This window comes from Harpia harpyja, chromosome 12 (genome assembly GCF_026419915.1).
Source record: "Harpia harpyja isolate bHarHar1 chromosome 12, bHarHar1 primary haplotype, whole genome shotgun sequence".
NCBI classification, from domain to species: Eukaryota; Metazoa; Chordata; class Aves; order Accipitriformes; family Accipitridae; genus Harpia; species Harpia harpyja.
The window spans coordinates 44,698,710-44,717,509 of record NC_068951.1 but is presented as its reverse complement, the minus strand read 5'-3'; the positions used below and the strand labels follow the sequence as shown (position 1 = coordinate 44,717,509).

General features: G+C 49.3%; 1 protein-coding gene across 7 annotated transcripts in view; it reads left to right on the top strand.

Moving 5' to 3' along the window:
• Positions 1 to 213: 213 nt before the first annotated feature.
• Positions 214 to 18,800, top strand: part of MBNL1 (muscleblind like splicing regulator 1) — a 113,383-nt gene continuing 94,796 nt past the window's right edge. For 2 of the 7 annotated variants that reach the window (XM_052804144.1, XM_052804129.1), the window contains exon 1: positions 214 to 557. The gene's annotated coding sequence lies outside the window, so the exon portion shown is untranslated. Of the gene's footprint in view, positions 558 to 8,531; positions 8,716 to 8,906; positions 9,039 to 16,360; positions 16,385 to 18,800 lie in introns of those variants that run through there. The other 5 variants (XM_052804128.1, XM_052804145.1, XM_052804130.1 and 2 more) reach the window with 5 other exon arrangements.

Below are 18,800 nucleotides of genomic sequence, written 5' to 3'. Positions count from 1 at the left end.
CGCCCCAACCATCGCCCCATTTCTAGGGACCGCGGCGATGGCCTTGTTGGGTGGCCCGAGCCCGTGTCCCCCCCCCCCCCCCCCCCCCCGCCAGATGCCAATGGGCAGATTAACAGGTCGCAGCGGAGACGTCCTCAACCGGTGCGTTTCAAAACGCGCCTTTGTGCCCGAGACACAAGCTTCCCCGGCAGTGAGCCACGCTGCAACTCAAGATGTGGCCACAATGCAAAAGTACTTCCCCTTGCGTCTCTTTTTTTATTAGCCGAAACTAATTTTTGCTTCTTTAAGGAAATAAATACATATGCAAACCACAGCCTGTTGCCGTGGTTACTGCTGTATGCTACTGCGAATAGCTTATTTCACATCTTTAGCCCTATAGGGTTTGGAAAGCGTGATTCTTCTGGCCTTTCACCGTTTCCCCCCTCGCTAGGCCACCATCCCGCTGTTGCAAAAAAAGCATGTTGTAATAAGCCCTGCGCGCTGCCGGAGGAGGCGGTGGCTGCGCTGCCAGAGCGCTGCAGCACGCTCCGACGCACCCCGCGCCAGAGACCCCCCAGGTAAGAATTGTGCTTTTTACCCCACTTTGTGGCCCTTGCCAGCCGTGCAAATTTGCAACAGAATAGCATACAGTTGTTTAGTGGGTTACGGTAAGTTGTTCAGAAAGCTAAACGGTTTTATTACGTCTGCATTTCATTGCGCCTACTTTGGCATATAGGTCTTGCGATCTTGAGATAAGTTAGGGAAGATTCAAATAATATGTTAAAGAAATGAGCGCTAAATATAAGATGCTGTTATGCAAAGTTTAAGTAACAAAACCCTGCAGTTCTGAAGCGTATTGGAAGTAGCAGTCAGATTTCAAAGCAGAGCCTTCGTGGCGCTTGCTGGGGGCACAGCGGGACCCCCATGGTGTGGAGCTCCCCCGGGACGCCGAGTGAGCACCGACCCGCTCCCAGGAACACGCGGGACAAACCCGGCGTGGGACCTGGCCCCCGTAGCACTGGCGGGTGCATCTTTCTCTTTTCTTCTGGTTTTACTATTATTTTGTCAGTTAATCTCCTGTGCTGCTTACTCCGCTGGAAAAGTTGAGGGAAAGATTTTCACGTGCTTGCAAGAGCCCCATGGGTTGGTTGAACAGTTTGTTCTGTGCTGTCGGTGGAGCGGAGACAGGGCTGGATGCTTGCGCCGAGGCACCACCGCCATAGCTGTGCCGCAATTTGGGTGCGTTTCTCAACGGGGGCCGAGCGCTGCTCCACCCGCACGGGGGTCCCCTCCAGCCCTGGGCGAGGCGGGTGGGTGCCCGTCCCCGGAGCATCGCTCCCCGGCCCCGCTCCGGCTCCTCAGGAGCTGTTGGTAAAGCCCACAAGAAATTAAAATGACATTACTCCCCTGAGAGCGAGCCCTCGGCTTCCTGCCGTGAAATATGCTGCTGACGGCGAATGTCCCGCCGGTTTTCTGTGATTAAACACGGTGTTGGGTCGCAGGCAGGGCCCGCCTGGAGCGAGCCCCCGTGCTGCTCCCCATAGAGGTTAGAGTGGACCCCGGCACTGCCGGCTGGGCTCCAGCACAAACTGAAGAGCAATAAAGAAATCATCTTACAGAAAACGCAAAAGACATAGCATATATAATAATTATTTGCTGCGAAATTAGCCGTGTGGATTTTGCTCATTTATGTGCTTGTAGACTAGTAGAGATTTTAAGTATTTTATTACTTTTAACAAAAATATTATCGCTTAATAGTTGCAGGAGGCTTTAAAATAAAAGGACAATACAGCAGAAGGGCCAAGTCTGAAATTCGTACGTTATCTTTACTAAAATGCACATGCAAATAATATCATTAAAACAGAAAAAAAAAATCTTTTAGCACTGCAGTGTGAAAGTGATGGCCTCCATGTTGCTGTGAAGCAGAAGCGGAAGTTCATTACTGCAGAAGTTGCACCGTGCTAGAAGAGATGTAACGATTGCTTTCTTTATCGGGAAGACTGAAATTTAATGTCAGACCTTTTTGGGGAACTTGAATTTTGTGAGTGCTGAACAAATAAGAGCATAATGAAGTGAATAGCTTCTCCAGGATCGTAATTGTGTTTAGTCTGTGTTTGAACTAACTTGCATATCTGCCTTTAGTAAAGGCCAGGAAAAAAGGAAAATTAGAGTACAAGTTTTTTTTGGTGACTATTGTATTGCAGCTATTTGGTAGGATAAAATGAAGCCACAAGCCATACTTCAAGCTAGATGGATTTGCACTGCGATTTTTACTTATCTGTTTAGGACAGGGGTACGGCAGCACCCCGTACCCCTCGCGGGCGGGAGTTCTGCGGTCGGTCTGCAGCAAAGAGCAGCCCGGTGCTGCTGCCGTCAGTGTGCGGATCTCTTAATGTCGTTACCCTTTAAGTGCTCTGTTACTGTACATACTAAGGAGAGAAGCTTTGCTTTCGGGTGCACAGCTGGAAGTGCCTGTGCAGCTGGAGAAGCCTTTCTGTGCCCGCTCCTGCCCAGGGGTGCTGCGGGCAGCGTGCCAGGCACCGGCCATGTGGCAGGGCTGACGGTTCACCCGGGCTGCTCTCACCCAGCGCCGGCTACACAGCTGGCTGGAGTCCGGGGACTTTTTCAGCTAGTTCTGAATTAAATTAGGCTCTTAACTGACTTTCTTTTGTGCTTTTTCTTTAGCAAAAGATTCCCGTTTGATTTGCGGTCTTACTCAAGCAGGAGTTGGGGTTTGAAGTAAAGCGCTGGTGCAAGTTGAGCTGGAGGCTTTGGTCCTCACCGGCTGTGCGCGCAGCGGTTTGTGCACCTCCAGTCATCTATGCCTGACCGCCTGTAGGCACCGGGCCCCTATAGGGACCCTGAGGCTGCGTGGGGGGGCAGCAGGCTGCCAGGGTGGCTGCTTTTATGGAGTAACAATTGAAAGATGGTTGCTGAGTTGGTGCTTAAAGTAGCTGTGGTTCATGCATCACAGGTTACCTTCCCCTGTCCATACTGAATGTCTGAAGAAACCAGTCTCTGAAGGAGGGCTAGAAATGGTCTATAAGGCATCCATAATACAAGTTTCTTAATTCTGCAGGCTTATGTCATCTCTCTGAGTATTTATCACATTTGTAATGACAAAGAGAAAATTTAAATATATTTTCACTTTATGTCCCTAATGCCATGCCTGTTACAGCATGACCTATCGCTCAGTCTTCCCTTTAAACTTTTACCTTCAGATCATTTTGAAGTAGGACCTGAAGAGGGAAGTGCTTTTATTCTGCCTGAGGCGCAGTTGTGAAGAGGATGCCAAGAGCCATCCCCACGTAGGGCACCCAGGACAAGTTGGTGTCCCACTGCTGTGCTCGCGGGGCTTCTGCCAGCCTCGGCTGGGTCATCGCTGGCCCTGCAGCCTTCCTCGCCGGGGTTTCGGAGGGAAGGGCAAGCAACCATTGCACAATTTTCAGAGGTCAGGCTCTTGCTTCACTTGTGCCAGGCCTGCATTAGCTCAGCCAAGAGAGTTCCTCTTTTTTGCTCCAGTTGTAATAACACATAGTGACTCTAAAACATAAAATGTCTCTCAAAATACTTTCTCTGTACACAACAGGTCTCTCTTTTCCCTTGTCTCCTAATTTACATCTTTTTGTTTGAATGACATAAGAAGCTAAGTGTACAATCACATATTTCTTTATCCTTCTCTGATGGCAGATAATTAGTCCATTGTCTTGTTTGGTATCCCAGATGGTGATCATTATCATTATCGGATGATAATCTGGGAGACCCCTGGATCTGAGACTTCCTTACGCTTTCCTCTTTACCATGCCCTGCCCAGACATCTTGCTACTGCAGAGCTTGTGCTTGGCATATGTGCTCTAGGGTTTAATCCCCTGTATCCCCTACATAAACCTACGTGAAACAGAATACATTCACCTTATAGGATATAGTGAGAAATGACATCACGGGCGCACAGGGCATAAACCCAACGATGAGGCAAACCGGAGCTGTGCCGCGTCAGAGCAGGGATGTGTTTGAGCGGGGTTCCCAGCAGGACCAGCACCAGAACCGCCGGGCAGTGCCCGCTCCCCGGCAGGGCTGGGACCGGAGGCTGGCGGGGCTGCTGCCGTCGCGGGCAGCAAGTACGAAACCCAGCAGGCGGATCGCCGCGTGCTGTCACGTGAAAATGGACTGGACGGGAAAATGAAACTAAAAAAATCTCATTACCAACACAACCAAATAATGGCTGTGGAGCTAGGCCCTTTAGGCCGGGGGTGGAGGGGGCTGGGTAGGGAGCTGCCATTCCAGCTGTGCAGCTGTGAGCATCTCGGTGTCCACGTCCCCGCTCTGCTGCCGCTGCCGAGGCAGGACAAGGAGGCACAGTTTAGACACCGGTTATTTTTTAAAGCTAGCTCTGGGTATAGAAAAGATCATTTGTGCGGACGCTGGTCTACCGAAGTTATTTAAGAGAAATCTGGGCAGGGAGGAGTTTGTACAGAAAACTTTGTGACCGGAACAACTGCTTTGAAAATGCCCAGCATACTGATGTAAGCGTACAGAGAGGAAACAGCCTCACGTATTTCTTTGTGATAGAACAGAAACAGGAAGAGCAACAATGATCCATTACAATATTCCTTCCCAGAGACTATCAAGGCGTGTGCAACCAATGCTGAAGTTATCCGAGTGGTACATCTGCACCGCTGCTGCTTTATAGAATGACAGGCAAACTCATGTAAGTCAGGCAAATATAAAAATACGATGGGATACCAATTGTCATGAATTTTTTACTGATCTGGATTAACTTTCTTTGAAACACAAGTGTAAATTCATGGCATTTTTTCCTGAAAGAAAAATGAGTGTTTCTTTACGTCCTTTCAGTCTCCAGCTTCTATAAAAAGGCCAAAAAAGATAAACAGAAAATATCAGAAAGCTCTCCCAGTCGGTGACGTGCCTTCACTTCCTCGGGCACTCAGTGCTCCAGGATGCTCCCCGAGGCTGCTCCGTCTGGGCAGCTCCCGAGGAGGGATGCTCAGGGCATCCCATGTCTCTCCACGGGCTCAGAAGTGCTGTGCGGTCTGTTGCAGGGTGTGATTAGAGCACACAAACAGAAAAGTTAATTATATTAATGCTAGGCTGTATTACAGAACAAAAAGCCTTAAGATTCAAACAGCTGGAGTTCCTGAGCAGGTAATATTATTTGTCTCCCAAGGTAAAGTGAGGAATTATTCATTAAAGCTGAAAAGCACTTTATCACCTCATTTCACAAAACATAACTCTTTGCTTGGTTCAGCCCTGAGTATGGATCAGGGAAAAAGGCAAATTTAAAGGTAAATTTCTTCTAGTCTCCAAGCCTAATAAATTTCAAAGCAAACAGCAAAGTGGTTTGGCTTATTCCGTTATGGATTGAAGGATGTGGCGGATGTAATTCTGAGCGATCGTTTGAAATTTCAGAAGTCAGCAGAAGCTCAGTATCTATAAATGAATAAAAGTAGCATTCAATTGCAGTGGAGATGCCACTTTAGTACTGATTTTTTTCATTTGTAAGGTAAAAAATAAACGTATTCTGGAACAACTGGGTATGAGTAACAAGTGATGCTCAGAATTATAAACACACATTACAAGATTTGGGGGAAAAGACAAGCATGAGAGAGAGAGATGGAAAGACAAAGTTCTAGCATAACTACAACCCCCAGTGCGTTTGGTAGAAGAAAGTTGGAACAAGGTGTCTGTGTTGATAGAGATGTTTAACACAAGCAAGTTACACTCCTGATACTGGAGATAAACCCTCTGTGTTCTTCCTTGTCTTCTCTGACGTCGACGTGCCCTGTAGTTTCCTTGTAGTCTGCTATTCATGTTGGCTGGGGATGAACACCAGCCTCGCAGGTTGAGAAACACGTGGCATGAGAGCCCCAGTCTGCGGAAACAGAGAGAGGCTGAAATTAAACCACGTCTGAAAATGGGAGCCTGCTCGGGGGGAGGGAGACGGTGTGTTTATTTTCCAGCAGCAGGGCACCCCTGCATGACCGCTGCTTGTCACAGCATCCAGCCCCGAGCGCTGCTGGAGCCACCGTGTGCTTCCAGTCGAGAGAACCCCGGTCGGTAGTAACGAATAGAAGGGATCGGAATTCAGAATGAAGTCACCAAGGAGCACAAGGTGTAAAGGACAGAGGCGTTCGGGGTGTCTGGTGTTTCCACGCAAAAGGAGGTGAGCAGGAAGAGAGATGTGGGGCACGGGCCATCCCAAGGAGCACGTGCACCGGAGCATTAAATGAGCCCTTTGGCGAAGTGTCTGTGCTGGACTGCGGCACTGGCCTGAGGTGTTAGGGAGCCGGAAGGAAGATCAGAGCAGATTTGAAAACTTAACCACGGAAAAGCCTTCTATAGTTTTTTTGTAGTTTAATTTCTGAAGCGCGTGGTACCCAGTTCCTTGCAGCGGCCCTGAACCCCTTCCCTCGCCGCGCATGCCCCCGTGCTGCAGTTCCTGCCGGTGAAGGACCAATGCATGACAACCACGGGACTTCAGAAAAAATTGCCTCCTTGTAGACATGATGATGCCTTTTTGGCATGGTGCAGATTATGCTGGCAGCAGAACTTGTTTATAGGATTCACACTCTTTCTCTCCATGAACACTCATTTATTTGATGGCTCTTAATTTTCACAACCCAAGCGAGGAGAAAGCTCCGTGGAGGTGGAGCTGCGAGCGTTTGACATGTCCATTTTATAATGCTTTCCAAACCTAAGAGCGGTTAAAGCCTCTGTGGAAGGTGCCTGTGGCAACTGTCATCCCTGCGGCGAGGCGGGAGCGCAGCGCCGGCGGCCAGCGGCCGTGGGCAGCCGCGCTGGTCATCCGGCAACCTGCCGCCGAGATACCGGCAGGCCGGGGGCCGGGCGTCAGCCTGGGCTTCGGCACCCGCGGGAGCTGCTCGGGCAGAGCCTGCGCCGAGGGGGAAGAAGGGATTTCCTTGTCTTGACTAATTGGCCTACCGTTACATTTAGTAACAGGGACCAGGGAGGAACAGAAACTGTTGGAGGGCACACCATAAGGTAACAGTTCTCTGAATTGTTCCCTATGGAAGAAAACAGAAGTTGAAATTAAAAGTTTAAGGGAAAAGAGAATAACTGAGGTTTTTTTTGAAAAATGTATGTGTATATGCATTGAAATATACTCAGCCTTATCAATAAACAGTTGCTTCATACGATCTAATACTTGGGAAAAAATAGTAAGCAAAACGTCTCCTGGAATCAGTGCAAATATTTGTAGGGTTTGGGTGTGAGTTTGGCTAAGACACGGCTGCTGCCTTGCTATCACGAGACAAAGTCAGAGAATCCTGCCACTGATTTTATTAAAATGGTAAAATATAGAGAACTGAAAAACATAGTTTTCAAAGGCACGGGACTCTTTTATGGCAAAAGGCAAAAAAAAAGAAGACTTAACAATGTAAGAGGTATATTGTGAGCCTCAGGGATGGAACAGACTGCACACTGTAAAAGAAAAGTATAGATCAAAAAGAGTAAACCTCGGCAGGGTCAGAGGAAGAAAGAGCTAGAAGAGGGACCACAAAAGGTCACTTAATCCATTCCCTCGCCCCAGGCAGGATGGAGTGTACCTAAATCACTCCTTGAGACGAGCGTCTCACCTTGATTTAGTACCCTTGTCAGTCCTTTTTTTCCCCTCTAAGTCCAGCCTGAATCTCTCTCCCTGCAGTTTAATGCCATCTTCTTGTCCTCACCACCATAAATACAGAGACAAGATTGTTCCCTGCTCTTTATAGCGTCCTTAAATCTTGGAAGATCATTGCCGTGCTTCCTCCAGTCTTGGCGTCGGCAGGGTGTTTCCAGTTCTTTCCATCGTTTCGTCCCCACCGCCGTCCCTGGAGCTCCGGTCCCGCTTCCCATGGCCCGGTGGGCCGACACCGGTGGGCCCGGCCCCTGCGTGTCCCCCGGCACCCCCCCGCCCAGCAGCCTGCCTGCCTCCCTGCGTATTTAGGTGTACGTCCTTCTCTTTTTCCGTCCCTTAGGTTAGCACCGCATTGGTTTGCCGAAATCCCTTCAGGCACGGCCCTCGAGGCGAGTGTCCCGCAAGCGACACGTCGATGTTGCGTCCGACCGCTTGACGTTACCGTAGCTCCTTTTTCTGCGCCGCTCCCCTCGGCGTCACCGGCGTGGCGGTGCCGACACCTGCCCGCGCGACGCTCGGCAGAGCAGAACGCGGACCCCGGCGGCAGCCGCCGGCCTGCGGGCTGGCCGCGCTGGGGCCACGCGGGCGCAACCGCGCGGCCGGCGACGCGCTTTATTTGCCAAGAAAGGGCGGGAAAGGGGACGAGAGCACGGCCTTTCTGCCTGCTCTGGGAAGAAGATCAGCACTATGGCCTCACGAGAGGAAAAGCGTTTTGGGGGGGGGGGGGTGTCTGGAAAAACCAGTACGGTAATGGGTAAGGCAGCCTGAGGCCGCTGGCGGCGACGGCCCCGCGGCGCAGGCCGGGCTGTTTTGCCGGAGACGTTTTCCACTCGCTTCCCTCCCTCCCCCCGCTCTGCCTGTTTTTTTTTTTTTTCTTCTTTCCTCCGAAACCGGAGGCGGCGGCGGGGCCGGGCACGTGTGCTGGGGCTCGGGCACCGTGACTCATGAGGCGCCGGGCCGCTCCGCCGCGGGGAGGATGAAGGAGGCGAGTCCCCGGGGGAAGGGCAGCCCACGACGCCTCCGCTCTTCACCTTTTCCTCGGTTTTGCGGCGCCCGGATCCCGGACGTTGCGCCTGGCTTAGGTAAGCGCGGCCGGGCCGGGCCGGGCCGGGGCCGGGGCCGGGTCTCGGTCTCCCCGCGGGGCCCGGGGCTGCCGGCAGGGCCGCGGCCGGGGCGCGCTTCCGGGCGGGGCGGGGGCGGCGGCGGAAGCCGGGGCGGGCGCGGGGAGCCCGGGCCGCCGCCGCCTCCCTCTCCCTCTCCCTCTCCCTCCCTCTCTCCCGCCCGCCGCGCCGGCGGCGCTGTCAGCATGCGCCCCTGACTGGGCCGGGCCGCCGCGGCCGCCACCGCCGTCCCCGGGCAGGGCCGCCGCCCGCCCGCCCGCCCGCTGCGCGAGCATGCCCCTGAGGTGAGTGCCGGCGGCGGCGGCTGCAGGTGCCCGGGGGGCCGCTACCCCCGGCCCGGCCCGGTGCGGGGCTGCGGCGGGCCCCGCGGGCGGCGGCCTGCCAGGGGCGGCGGCTCCGCTCGGCTCGGCTCGGCGCGGGGGGGGGGGGGGCAATTGGCCGTCCTCCGCCGGGGGGGGGGGGGGGTCCGGGAGCGGCGGCCCGGGGCGCGGCCCGCGCCTGCCCGGGCGTCCCTTGCTGGCGGTGGCGGAGCCGGAGGCGTTAGAGGCCGGCCGTGGGAGCCGGCCACGCGTGACTCCTCCCGGGGGGGCGGGAGCCCTTCCCGGCCGTGCGGGGCAGGTGCGGGGCCGAGCGGCCTCTCCCCGGGGGGGGAGGGAGAGCCCCGAGGGGCGGCAGGGCCGGGCTGGGCCGGGGGTGTCCGCGGGAGGAGGCGGCGGGCTGCCCCCCCACCCCCCCCCCCCCCCCACCCCACCCGGGGCTGGGCCGGCGTCCTGGAAACGCGGGCGCTCCAAAGCAGCACGGTGGTTTAGGTGAGATTTTTAAAGACGACGGTAACTTCGAAGGGACGTCGCCGGTCTGGGCGCGTGCACATGGCGGTGTCGGGCAAAAATCCCGCCTTGATAACGCGCTCGCTGCGCTGCCCGTCCCTTTGGGAGCTTCTGGATTAACCGGGTGGAAGTAGAGCGTTGGGGCTTGGGTTTTTTTGGTTTTTTTTAGAGTTCTTGAATTCAGAACTTTGTTTTGCATGTAGTTACTGCAAACAAATCAGTTTGTTAAGATGTTAGTATAGTGGGAGAGAAAGACGCAGGGATGTTGTCTGTATGAAATAGTTATTTTAGAAGAATACATGGTTATTTCTTTTAGAAATTATTTCTTTTGGTGATTTTTTGAGGGGGGAACTATGCTGCAAAACGTGGCAGCAGCAGCAGGACACAGGTGACAAAGAAGCAAAGAGAGCGAAACTGTCTGAGCGGGTTTAACAAAGGGATGTAATGGACAGGAGAGAGCTACGTACACAATGAATAATAACGTTGAATAAATAACTGGACTATATCTTCTTTAGCACTACGGAGAAGAGGTTCTAATGGAACAACAACATGTTCCAAAGTGACAAGGAAGTAATTTGCATAATGAGTAATTAACCGATGGTACTTATTACTGCAGGGGAAGTTTGAGGGTGAGAGGCTGAGGTTGGGCAGTTGGAAGCTGGGATGGATCGCAGGTGCCTGCCGGGGCTGTCTGCTTGTGTTTGGTACTGACCCTTGCCAGACCTGCTGACATAAAACAGTATTACGACAATTTCAAGTAGATAAAAGAGAAAAAAATTAAAGGCTTGGCATCCCCAGTTTCACTGAAATGGGTGACAAGACTGCTGTCTGTGGAAGGTTGGGACGTACCAGTGCAGAAACCTGAGGTGTCGGGAGTCTCTCTGCTTGCAGGGCGGTGCCGGGAGCGCTGCCCGTGGGTTTTCTAGGGAGCGGAGCACCCCGACAGTCTGTCCGGAGGGGACAGGGACGCTGGGCGCACGCTGAGCTGAGCTCTGCAGTTGCAGCATGTGCTTTTGCAATTTAAATTTTGCGAGGCCTGTGTCACTGCTTTCCTCAGCTCCTGTCGGATCAGATGTAGGCTAGAACGTTGTAAAATGGATTGGACTTCCCTGGATTTAAAGGCTGGGCTTCTGAGCTACAAAACTTCTTCAGGCTTAGTTGAAACAAAAGGTGAGTAAATAGAAAAGCGATGGCGATGACTAAACATTCGAAGTTTCATAACCAGTTAGTCTTCAGACTTGAGAATATTTTGAAAACTTATTACCCCGTAGGTTGTATGTATGAATTAACAGTAATTGTGGAGCCTGCCTAGTTTTAGGTGACACGTAAAAGTACAGGATTGTGCAGTTGTTATTTACTCGGGCTACTGAGGAAAGATACACAGGCAACAGATTTCTTAGTCTGATACATGAGGAAGAAGGTGACAGGGCGTATTTATTGTCACATTTCCTTAAAGCCATCATTAGATTAAATTCATTTTGAATGGCAGGCAAGGGTCTGAGTCCAAGAATGCTTTGTTGTACTACGAGGCAGTTGAATCAGTGGGCAAAATTGGGGCATTATGTGAGCGATTTGTAATTCACTTGTGTCAGCAAGCAGTGCCAAAGCCGTCCTGTGAGAACTCCCCTCAGCTGCAGTGGAGGGTATGGTTTCCATACATCCACTGCACAGTGCCGGCGTTCCCTGCGGTGGGAACAGCCTGGCTTTGTGATTTCTTTTCATTTACCCACAAAATCCTCCTTTATGCTCGTTGTCTCAGAAGTGTTGTGAAGCACCACTGTGCCACGTGCTGCCTAGGCACGAGCTTCGTGTTTTTCTGGGCTGAAAGCTGTATTGCAAACACGGGAAATCGCCAGTTCAGATGTATCTGACAGCTGCCTACAGCTTGGACCCTCCTAGGCAGATGCCTGACTCACGTTCTTCACCCTCGTGACAGAAGACGTTAGAGTTTTAGATCTGGTAGATTAACAAGGTAATGGATAGTACCTATCTTCAGGAGTATCAACAAAACAGTTTAATTAGTGGAAGCAGAGAATTTTAATTTAAAATTTCTCTGGTATATTATTATCTAATTGCAGAAGTAATCAGAATCGTAATGCAGAATAGCCTTTACTGAAAGGTTTTTCCGTAGGCAGTCAGGGCCAAGAAGTTACTCTTCCGCTGACTCGCTGCAGTCACTGTGCGGTGTTGTGAGGGCTTTCAGCCCAGTTCATCCCGGTGAGACTGAGGAGATCGCGAAAGCATAATCCTAAGCAAGATACTGGAACGGGGGGTTTGGTAGGGTGCTGTGCAGGATCCTGGAGTACCTCGCCATCCCAGCAGCCGCAGCACGGGCGCCTAGGAAAGGCTGGGGGTGCGGGTAAGGCTCTGCGCTGGGCTGTGGTCAGCGAGGGGCACGCAGCCCTCTGCTGCTGCCTGGGGGGGGGGGGGGCACGTAAAAATTTCAGGGGTTTTTGCTGATTTTTCTTTAGACTGGAAGTGCTCTTAGTTCATTCTGCTTTGGGAGGTTCAACAATATAATCAGAAATAAATCGGTGTGAATCAAGCTGCTTCAAACCTTAGATGTAGACATTCATTTTCCGTTTTGGAGAAAGGTTAATTTTGTTTTGCGTTACTCCACCTCTTGAATTCTACTACTTTGTTGCTTCACTAAGTCTCAGATGCTGTTCATCATTGTCTAGTATTACTAGGTAACAATTACTGAGTTTATCTATATTCTGCTTCCTATAGCGAGGCCAAGGATTGAATAAACTGACATTTTTAGACACCTCCGTGACAAATACCACACACTGACAAGCATTTGAAAGTAGCAGGTGCTGCTGTTGCTTTCTTTTAAAACCTGTTTTGCATGGAGGTTTCTGGTGCTTGTCCAGTTTGCATGTCTCAGGAGCACCGAAGATGCTACTTTCCAAAATTTCATAAGCAGGGAAGGTACTATTGAAAAGAATCTGTAATGTCATTCACTGCAGTCTGTCCTCCAAGCGGTTTTGAGAGGACTGGTAAATGTACTGTTCTGTGGCCTTTGCAGAGTGTCCCAGCTGCATCGCTTTGCATCCCAGCGTCAGGTGCAAATCCGACTTCCCTGAACTTAGAGCCCATGTATATTGGAAACCTGGAAGATAAATCTGAAGTACAGGAGATGGTGATGCATCACACCAAACAGCTGAAACAAACATTAAGTAGTCAAAAGGGTGTTGCTCCACAGGGCCATTATTTTGGTTGCCCAGAGGAGGCAGACTGTTAAAGCTGCATGGTTTTTACAGTACTGTCCGCAACGGCTTATGTGGCCACAGTAAAGGTTCTTGTATGTGTGGTGTAGATGAAGATCTCGTGGCCAGTTCAGATTAAAACAATACACTTTCCTCTCTGTTTTTATTTCCTTTAAGTACTCATTTTATTCTGCTGCTTCAGATTTAATGCAGAGGTGGTAAGGACACAGGAATGCCTGTAATTAGGAGGATGAGCCTTAGCACCTCTTGATGCCCAGAATAGGGAGGGTTGATTGCTACTTAGGAGCTGCGTGTATAAACTGCGAACTTCGTTTTTCTAACAGCGCTGACACCGAGGAAGTCACACGTGTTGGATTATAAAAGACGCCTTGCAGTAACTATGCATTACTTTCAAAGGCTTAATATGTGTTTTCCTTTGCCTTGTGCACATTTTAAATGCAAATGCTATGAAGAGATGATTTTGCTGTTAACAAAGACCAGCTCATTAAAACAAAACAAGTTCTGTTCCCTTTTGTTGTCATATCTATATGATTTTTGTCCATGACGAGGATGACTTCTGTAACTATGAATATTTATCAAAAAATTGCTGCAACTACTCTTGTCCAGAAGGAATTTTACTGTGGTTGTATTTTTCTATATTTTCTATATTTTTATTTTTATTTTATTTTCTATACTCTTTTCCAGTATGAACAAGGAAGGACACTCCTATCAGTGATCAGGTGTTGCCTGAAATAAGCTGGTTTTGTGCTGTGGTTCGTTTGTAAGCGGTGGCAGAATAATCCTGCACACAAACGTGCAGGTGCTGCCAGAGGGCTCGGAGATCTGCCGGAGTGCGAGCAAAGCTTGTGTGTGTAGATCCAGCATTTTGGCTAATGTGCTTTATACACCTAACAGCTGTCAGGTGTGGAATGGGGCTGGGTGTGATCGCTTCCCTAGGGACTCCTATGTGCAAATCTGTCCTGCTATTTCCAGCCCAGTGGAGGGGTGGCAGGGGGACCCGAGGCAGGCAGAGGCTCCAGGCCTTTCCTTTGCCTGCATATGCAGTGGTCTCCACTATTTGTGTTCCTTAGGGATTAGAGCAGTTGCCTATGATTATTTTTTTTATTTTATTTTATTAACAATTATGTATTGTAAACTTAGTTTCCCAAGTAATGCAGTAAAGTAAACAGCATTTCCTTCCTACTACCCCATAATTATTTACTGAAAGGATAAACACGTGAATAGTTTTTTATTGCTATCCTCGGTGACATTTGGAATCTGTTCTGCCGTGAATATGTGCAATTGTAATTCCCATTAGTGTCAATGAGAGTGCAGAGCAATTAACAAGGAAAGAGAAGGGACTGTTAAAACTGTGGCACAGTTGTGATGAAACTTGAATAAATCCCAAGATAAAAAAATACACATTTAATGTAAAGAGTTGAGAGGTGAAGGTTTTGCATGTGGCATTTTAAAATGGAGTGTGGTGCCTGGTAAGGATGTTCAAGCAAGCCGTCGATGTCGCCCCTTCCCGTTCTACCTTCAGCAGTTTGTGTAGGGTGATCGTCTTAGTCATTGCTTTGCTTGGAGAATAAAGCCAGTGACAAATGTTGTTTTACGCTGTTATGTGCACTCAGAACCAGCACAGTAAATTTTCCTGCTCTGAAGCCGATGTGAAATTTCTTCCATCGCTTCAGTGGAAGCAACAGGAGAGCAGCAGCAGCAGGGCTGAGCTGCTGCAGGTCGACACACGGGATGCTGCCCGTGCCCATTGGGCTCGTTGGTGACTGTGTGAGGGTTTGATGGGTACTGACCTCAGGATGAAATCCAGCTATGTATCAGGAGAGTTGCTTTTCCTCTGGGATCAATTTTTTTTGTTTGTTTAAACATTTACTTGCTGTCAGCTACTACCCTGTGAAATAGTCCATGTTTCAAATTATGTGCATATGCTGCATTGTTATAAAAGACTGTTTTTATCCAAAATATCTTGATTTTAGGTAGCTGGGAAAACTCCCTTTTACTGTACTATAGAGAAAAAAAAGTCAAAGTTTGCAATAGATATAATCTGTCCTCACTAAAGTCTAACTTAAGTTCTCACTAAATGCAGCTTGAATTTTTAATGGGATAATTGCTATTTGGTATTAATTAGAAATAGCAGCAGCAGCTTATAAGGTAAAAGTATAGTTCTGTCACTAGGATGCTAAATAGTGGGCTTCGAGTTCATTTTCATTTGAATCTACAGATCGCACAGGAAAACTGAGGAAGCCAGGACTGAGTAAACCACAATTGACTGTGAGTGTTGTGTAGCCAGATTATCATTTCTGTAAGCCAAGTATATAATCAGCATTAACCCAGCGTGGGGACACGGGCAGTGCTGCCCCCCGCCGCTGCACAGCCCCCCATGTCCGTGTGTCCTTCTGCAGCCCCGCTGCCTCCCGGAGCTGCCAGTCGCTGCTGGCGAGAAGTCTCGGAGAGAAAAAACTTCCAGCCCTTATTTGAGCACTGTCAGAAAGTGTGCAACTGCCGGTGTTGCTCTTAGGACCTTCTGCTTTTGGCAAATATGCCAAATACTTGTTTTCACAGAAAAATATTTTCGGACGTAAATATGCACGCTGTATATCGGTGGCTGAATTGGAATGAATTTCTGCACAATAAAAAGAAATAAGTACTAGACAGGTTAAAATATGTCTAATCGTTTGACAGCTTGAAAACTGAGCTCTCACATAGCCCTCCATTGCTAGCCCAGCTGTACTGGACTCATTTTATCAATTCTTTCTTGGAATTTACAGGTGGCAGTTTAAACTTCTGCATAGAGTCCAGGTTTTCCTATTGGAAGCATACCACCTTACTGTCTGCCCCGAGGGAGACTGCTGCTGTAAAAGGAATTTTTTTTTTTCCCCTTACGTACTTGTCAGTAACATTAAATTCAGAGTTAGTTCTTACAGAAGTGCGTCAGTCTTGCTTGCCATGGCACAGAAAAAAATTAACAGAGCATGCACTGAATTTTCCCCTTATCTCAGTATACCACATTTTATGTATCTTGTAGTGAGATGTTTTGTTTCTACAGTTTCAGACTTCGTGTTTCAGAAGATTAATAGACTTAGCAGCTCTGTTTGCTAAGCTTAGCGATGATAACAATGTAATAAGTCATGAGACGGTCACAGATCATCTGGCAAGGCAAAATATGCCTTGGGCTTGAACTTGGAGCAGGTATTACTTGGAGAGAAAAGTAGAATGTTGAAAGTATTATAAATAATGTGTCCTGGCTTGGGTGGCTCTAAGTCCAGGTTTGCCCGAAGACCCTGCACAGGAAGCTCAGTTGACGGCATCTGCGTTCACCCTTTCTGCGTACCCACAGATGAGAGACAGCGTTTTTAAAGTACATGTATGGTATTTAATGCAGCCAGTGCAGAGCACAGGATGGTTCCACTGGCTGAGCTCGGCCGCAGGTGCCCCCGGTGCAGGACGGAGGAGCGGAGACCAGCGCGGTGCTGGACCCCGGGCTCCCGCCGCCCTTGCTGCCCGTGCCGCGTGGAGCGGCTCCGTGCATTCCTGCGGCGCTGCTGGCTCCCGCGCAAGTGAGTCCGACTGCGAGCGGTGAGTAAGGACTTGGGAACCCAGAGCATGTTTGGGCTCTGGGCCCAATCCTGCTTCCAGAGAAGTTAATGGGAATTTTTCCTTCTAAAAAAGGGAGAGCGATCAGTGCTGCTCAGCTGGGCCCCGCGAGGCCCTCGGCGCTCCTCTCCTGGGAGTCCTTTAAGCCCAAGCTCCCCGCTTTGCACGGGGAGGGGTGGCCCACGGGTGCGTGGCCGAAGCCCACCGTGGGTCAGCCTGCAGTGGGCACGCGGGACGGGGGCACGCTCCTGAGACCGCTTCAGCTCTGGCGTCGCAGCGACGTTGCCTCTGCTGCAGTGACACCTACACAGCGTTCAAGGAGATAAGCTCTTCTTTTAAATTTAAGTAAATTGCTGTGGGAGAAAATGAAGTTTGCTGCGTTAATTGGGTCTAGATATACCCGAGGTCTCGAGCCTTTAAACTCTGCGCTCCCCACGGGCACCGTGGAGGAGCGTGCAGGCTCCCGGAGCTCGCTGAACCAGGCAGATGTGTCAGGTTTTCCGAGCAGGTTGCCAAGCTGAAGGCAGCAGTAATTAGGCCTGGATTCACCATAGAAAAGACATGTCTCTGTGCGCGCAGGCGCCCGAGAGCCGGTGCTCCAACATCTGCCGAGTTTGCTCGCGGAGGTGCGGGTGGGATGGCGGCTGCTCTGGGGCTGGCTGTGCAGAACCACCCGCCCTTCCTCCTCCTCGCCGATCCCTGGGGGTCGGTGCTTGCCGTCCCAACTGACACTGGCTATTTCGGTGTTGCTTTTGCCATCTGGTTTCCATGGAAGAAAGCTCCTGTCAGCTGCACATACTGATAAACACAGCATGATTTACTTGTGAGAAATAAACTCTAGTATTTTTTTCTGTGACTCTCTGAAGCTTGGAAAAAAAAAAAAATCCAAACAAAAAATACTTCTTCCAGTGTTTGGAAGACTTTATTAGTGCCTGGGCAGCATTCTTGACTTTGTATGATCACTTTTGGTTTCCAGCGAAATCCTTTCCATATGTAATTTTTTACGGGAATCCTTCAGTGCTCGATGCATAGGCAAAACTGAAACTGACTTTGAGACTTCTTTCACAAGCAGTGAAAAATCAAAGGTAGTGAGTCCCTGATACTGATAATGTAACTATGTGCTTTTCAGCTTTTTGATGTGTAACAGTTAAAAGTATTCTTCTGGGAGTGCAGGCACTTGCTGCTATGACTTAGCTTTGCAAACCACTTAGAAGAAAGTCCCTGGGAAAATATCTTGCATTTTACTGAGCTCCTGTATTTACGTGCAAATATATTCCATAAATAAATCTTTCATGATGTGATTTTTTGTGAAAAGTAGACGCAGCTCTGTTCAATTCTTCTAGTTCAATACAGCTAATGGTGGCAACTGAAATATAAGAATTTGAACTGCTTTCACTCACTTTTCTGCATGACTGATAAAATTATTGCTTTGGGTTTGTTTGGTTTGTTTTCTACAAGTTCTAAGCATTCTGTCTTTAATCACCATTTTTATAAAAATTGCTTTCTCTTAAATCTTTTCAGAAGCTATTTTCCAAATATTCCATGTTTTTTGTATAAGACTAGAATTTTAAACTTTCATATTTGGTATTGTCCTGGTTTCGGCTGGGATAGAGCTAATTTTCTTTCTAGTAGCTGGTATAGTGCTATGTTTTGGCTTTAGGATGAGAAGAATGTTGACAACACTCTGATGGTTTCAGTTGTAGCTAAGTAGTGTTTGTACTAAGTCAAGGATTTTTCAGCTTCTGATGTCCAGCCAGCAAGAAGGCTGGAGGGGCACAAGAAGTTGGGAGGGGACACAGCCAGGACAGCTGACCCAAACTGGCCAAAGGGGTATTCCATACCATGGGACATCATGCCCAGTATATAAACTGGGGGGAGTTGGCCCAGGGGGATCACTGCTCGGAGCTAACTGGGCATCGGTCAGCAAGTGGTGAGCAATTGCATTGTGCATCACTTGGTTTGTATATTCCAATCCTTTTATTATTATTGTAACTTTATTATTGTTATTATTATTTTCTTCCTTTCTGTCCTATTAAACTGTTCATATCTCAACCCACGAGTTTTACTTTTTTTTTTTTTTTTTCTCCGATTCCCCCATCCCACTGGGTGTGGGGGGGGAAGCGAGTGAGCAGCTGTGTGGTACTTAGTTGCTGGCTGGGGTTAAACCACAACAAGTATTTTTAAATGGCTTTTAGAGGTAAGGGTGAGAATACCAGTAGAACAAGCTTCTTCCAAAATGTCTTTCCTGTGTTGTTCAATTTGGGTAGCTTGCACAGGTACATTAATGAAAAAGTGGACACATCGAGGAGAGCTCAAGTAGAGGATAGAGAGGAATCTTCCACCTGGTAAATACTACGGGAAAGCAGGTAGACAGTGATGATAAATATATTGGGTATTA